This window comes from Ailuropoda melanoleuca, chromosome 8 (genome assembly GCF_002007445.2).
Source record: "Ailuropoda melanoleuca isolate Jingjing chromosome 8, ASM200744v2, whole genome shotgun sequence".
NCBI lineage: Eukaryota > Metazoa > Chordata > Mammalia > Carnivora > Ursidae > Ailuropoda > Ailuropoda melanoleuca.
In genome coordinates this window covers 87,486,468-87,491,005 of record NC_048225.1, presented here as the reverse complement: position 1 = coordinate 87,491,005, position 4,538 = coordinate 87,486,468, and the positions used below count along the sequence as shown (strand labels likewise).

Genomic DNA, 4,538 nt, shown 5'->3' with positions numbered 1-4,538 from the left:
GATGTTAGGCTATTTGCCCTGGTTTCACAGCCAGTGAACAACACAGTTGGAGTCGGACCTACTTTTCCCAAGTCCCCAGCCCATGACACATGATGGGCTCCTGACATTCTTCAGACACATGGAGGGCATTAAGGGCTTCTGCCGTCCTGGGGAAGGAAGGGTCTTCTTGGTGCCTATTACTTCGAGGAAGGTCTCGGATGCGTTGAGTCAAATGGAACTTACGGTGGGGGGTTCTGCTTAGGAGGACACCTGGGGAAGTCGCTTGTTTTTTGCTTTTTTTGGAAAGAGGTTTTAGTGAGGCTGCCTGGAGCTCCGCCCCCCTGGCACCAGTGAGGAGATATGCCAGCCTGCTGGGACCTCCGTGGGGTCAGGGAGGGGCTGGGTCCCATGAAGAGCAGTTGAGCTTGGGCTTCAGGCCATTCCCTACCTTGCTCATCTCTTTGTGCCCTTGGATCAGAGAGGTGACAAAGGCAGGAGAAGGTGGGAGGTGAGGGGCAGGGAGGCGTGGGCCAGCTCCATCTCTTGGTGCAGGCCACGCAGGGAGAAGCTGCTGGAAGCCATGTCATCTGGCCGGCCCTCTCCTGCTCCTCACGTGGGACTGCAGCTGCTGCACAGTCAGACTCAGGCTCATCACCGGCCTCTTCGGCAGGCTGTCCCTGGGTCGGGGGCGCTGCTGCTTGTCCAGCACAGCCCTCCCGGCCGCTCGCCCAGGTCTTTAGGACTGGAGCAAATCCAAGAAGAGCTTCAATTTCTCCACCACCTCATTCTCTTCCTGTTCGTCCTGCTGGGCAGCAAGCAGTGCAAATTCAATGACAGGCCTTTCGGTGGTGCCTGTTGAAGAGACCCTCTGCTGTTCAGAGCGGCTCCCAGGAGGGGAGCGGGGTCGTGTCTGACCCCAAAGCGCTCAGCTTCTTCCGGCACATGAGGTCAGCAGCGTTGTCGATGGCACTGGCAGCAATCTGCTCGGCCAGATCGCAAAGCTTGTGGAAGCTGTTGGAGATGTTCCGAATGAGTTCCCGGCGCACGGCAAACAGAGTCTGGATGTCAGCGGGAAGGAAGTCCTTGGCTGGAAGAGCCGGCGGCTTACCGTTCATGAGTCATCTCCAGCGCACCGAGCCGAGGCCTTTAACTTGTTCCCCACAGCAGGGCCACTGAAGGACAGGAACAGCCCACATCCTTGGAGAACAGGGGTGCCGGGCCACCAGCGTAATGAAGCATCTCAGGGCCGGGCGCTGACTCGCTGAACTCCGGGTGGGCTCCCCGCAGGCTCTTGGGCGGAAGGGCCGGCACCCCGCGGTAGGGGATCTTTGGCAGCAGCGTCTCGTGGAAAACCGTGAAGTCCTTGCACGGTCTGTACACGGAGGACTTGAAGAGTAGCCTGGAAACCTCATATTCCACATGCTTCCAGAAGAGGCCCTTCTTCTTTGCAATGAGCTCCCCCCGCACCGTGTCCCCGTCCAGCAGCTGCTGCGGGGCAGTGCCAGCAGCAGCGGGCTCCCCTGGGGCATCTGCATTCAACAGGGGTGTGGGTCCCTCTGCTCTCTGACCTGGGCTGTTGGCAGTCCGCCTCCTCCTCAGGCCTCTGCCTCAGCTGCCCCCTGGACTGGTGCCGTGCCTGCCACCCCACCCCCACCTCGGTTTTTTCCATAGTCAGGCTTTTATTGTAAAGCGAATGCTACTGCAGGACAACGTTGCAGGGAACAGAGGGCCCAGGTCTCTGAGAGTCAGGGGCCCAGAGCCAGGCCCCCCAGTTCCTTCTCTGCGGTGAAGCCTGAGAAGCTGATGGGCTGGCAGGCCAGGCTCCGAGGATTTAGGAGGCAGTGCTGCCCAGTGCTGAAGCCTGGGACAGCCACCAACAGTACCCTCTGGTCCTCTGGGCCTCAGAAGATTTTAGAGCCAAAGCTGGGGTGTTCCTGCGAAAGTAGCCATGAGGACACTCTGGAAAGATGAGTGGGTCTGTCTTGTAGAAGGGGTAGCAACCTAGTGTCTGGGGCTGTGGGGCTGATGTGACCGCTATGCACGGTCTGCTCCAAGATCTTCAAGTGATGCTCCATGCTGCTGGACCGGAAAATGTCGCTCACATTCTGTCCTGATGTCCTTAGGAATCCGACTCCATCCGTGGTGGCATGGTAAGGATTGGGGACCAACTGCGGTTTGGAGTAGGCAGTGGCCAGTGGGAACATGCAGGGGTGCAGGCGTTGCTGGGGGAGTGTGGAGTTGGTTGGGTCAAATTTGTCTGGCATCACGTCCGCAGGTACCAAGGAGCTCAGCTGCAGGAGGAGCTCACCCAGCATTTTGACGGCCTCCACGCTGGCTGCCTGGGTTTCTTGGTTAAGTACATGGCCTTATTGACAAAATCTCTGCTCTGGGTGTTGTGGCTAGGAGATTCCCTTCAAGGACAACCCAGGACATGTGAGCAGCTCAGCACTGTTCCCCTTGTCCCCCAGCTGCCCTGTCACCACCTCCACCACCCACTGGGTGCCCAGCAGGCTCTCGCCCCCACCTCCACCCAGGCCCAAACCGGACACCAGGGGCACAAACCTGTCTGTGTCAGGGTGGGGGTGCAGGCTTCTGAGGACCAAGCACAGCAAAGCAGAGGTCCTCCACCAGAAACGTCCCACTGTCTCCCACAGAGCTGAGCACAGCCAGAACTGTCCCTGTGACCAGCTTTGACATGTCAATAGCGCCTTTCAGTTTGACGCACTGTAATTCATCTTCCAAGACCAGTTCATCCTCTGGGGGGATGTATTCGCTCCGAGGAGGCTGGGGGAGCAGGTTGTGCTCGTCGCTGATACCTGGAGCGGCATGGCCTTGAAGAAGGTCCCCACCACACAGCACCTCTCCCCAGGCTGCAGCTACCATGGCTTCTTTATTTGGACTCCGCCAGCACAGTGTTGTTGGGCCCAGCTCACCAGGAAGGGCCTCATTTGGAGGAGACGGGTGGCAGAAATGGGGGCATCCTGCCAACTACAGCCATGCTCCCCCAGCAGGAAGGGCTGGAGGATTTGCTGTAAGTTGACACAGGCACACGGGCAAAGGTGGCATTGTTGGCTGGTGGTGGGGAGAGGAGAGCATGGGCCCTGAGGACAGCCTGCTCCGAAAACAGGACCATGCTTGACGTGTCCAGACCACAGTGCCCAGGCCGGGGAGGAGGCAGTCACAATGCAGCATTTACTACAAAAAGGCGATGCCTCAGCCGAGGAAAGGAGGTAGACTCATAGAAACAGAACATTAGCTGGATCTCACGGTGTTCAGTCTATTTACCTAACTATACCCGAGCCTTTGTGGTCAGATGCTTTTCCTATTCAACACTAGTTGACCCACAGAGTCTAGATCCAGCCGCCAGGGAAATAGGACACAAATTTTTTTTTTTTTTTTTTTGCATCAGTGAATTGTTGTGGGGTTTTTTTTGTTGTTTTTTTAACCAAAACTCTCTCTGCTGCTGTTTCAGCTCATTTACCCTTAATTTGTCCTAAGCAAAGTTTTTTATATTTTGTTTTACATTTCTTCATGAAATCTGGTCACCCTTAGTCTATCCAAAGTGGAACAGCCCAACTCCTTTATCCACTGGTTTTTAGGAAGCTAGGACCAAGGTAGTCTTTTGTTATGGAATGGTCCAGAAGCTCACAAGAGAACCCAACTTTCCATACGTCATAGCATTCATTTTCAGTTACTCACCTTTATTATAGTATTACTAAAGCCTGCTAAATTTAGTTCCCTAGAGCACTCAGGAGGTATTTTCTGACTTAGCAAATGTGCATATTACTTTGCTGGGTAATTTAAAACTTTATTTTAAAAATGTACACACACTCCTTTAATTTAAAAACACACATACATTAAAAAATATACACACAGGGGTGCCCAGTGTCCGCCTTCAGCTCAGGTCATGCTCCCGGGGTCCTGGGATCAAGCCTTTCATCAGGCTCCTTGCTCAGCGGGGAGTCTGCTTCTCCCTCTCCTTCTGCCCCTTCCCTCTGCTTGTGCACACTCTCTTCTCTCTCTCTCTTTCTCAAATAAATAAAATCTTTTAAAAAATACACACAATAAAAGTATAGTTCTCTCCTGTGGAAGCTTACTGTGTGGATCTAGAAATTTTGATGCAGAATGAACAAATGGCCACCCGAGCCCATTTCAGGATCATGCAGGTACCCCCACCTCTCTGTATTTACAAGACCCCTAGATACTGTTTACATTCTTTCTCTTTCCTTCAACTTCCCTGACCCCACCCACGCACCCTTTCCCCTCACCTCCCTTCTCAGTTTGCCTTCACAAGTGCCCATAAGAAAAGGAGAGCTTGTCTTTGACGTATTTCTGGTGCCTCTCTCCATCGTGGTCTCATCAGAAAGCCTGTATCTGCAGAGCCAGAGCAGTCTGCCCCAAGAGGCCTTACTGGCCCTGTGGGAGAGACTCTTTGGAGCCATCGTTTCACTCTGCAGTAAGCCAGGGGGTTACAAAGAGAATAAGCCTTTACTGGGTTTCTGGTTGATCTCCCTCCCCCACCCAGTGCAGCCCAGGACACTCTGGGATCTGCTCACACA

At 54.3% G+C, this 4,538-nt stretch overlaps 2 pseudogenes; both read right to left on the bottom strand.

Moving 5' to 3' along the window:
- Positions 1 to 218: 218 nt before the first annotated feature.
- Positions 219 to 1,514, bottom strand: LOC100468749 (annotated as a pseudogene).
- Positions 1,515 to 1,702: 188 nt separating this feature from the next.
- LOC100468999 lies at positions 1,703 to 3,328 on the bottom strand (annotated as a pseudogene).
- Positions 3,329 to 4,538: the final 1,210 nt, after the last annotated feature.